This window comes from Alligator sinensis, unplaced genomic scaffold, assembly GCF_000455745.1.
Source record: "Alligator sinensis unplaced genomic scaffold, ASM45574v1 scaffold939_1, whole genome shotgun sequence".
In the NCBI taxonomy this organism is placed as follows: domain Eukaryota; kingdom Metazoa; phylum Chordata; order Crocodylia; family Alligatoridae; genus Alligator; species Alligator sinensis.
This window is the reverse complement of record NW_005841995.1, coordinates 142,028-142,446: the sequence shown is the minus strand read 5'-3', so window position 1 is coordinate 142,446 and position 419 is coordinate 142,028.

The window sequence follows — 419 nt, the reverse complement described above, 5'->3', positions numbered from 1 at the left end:
CCCGCCAGCTGCTTCCCTCCCCTTTGGTTTCGTCGTATTCTGGCGACCGGGCTGGGAGCGGGGTGGGGACGTGCCTCCCCTCCCCTCCCCTCCCCTCCCCCGGCCTGGGGGCGCCCGCGCTGCTGGCACGTGTGGGGAAGGGAGAGACAAAGGGAGAGAGAGGGGGGGTGTAAGCCCGACTGTGGATGCGTGTGTAAATCAGGAGAGAGAGAAAGAGAGAGAGAGATTTTTTTTAAGTCAGAAAGAGAGCCTGTAAACCAGGCAGCGTGTCTATGTGTCTAAATCAGGAGAGAGAGAGTGTTTGTGTGTGAGTGAGTCAGAGGGCAAGAGAGTTTAAATCAGAAAGAGAGACTAACCCAGGCAGTGTGTATGTGTCTGAATCGGTTTTCTGTAACGGGATAGGATTAATCCTTTTGGGA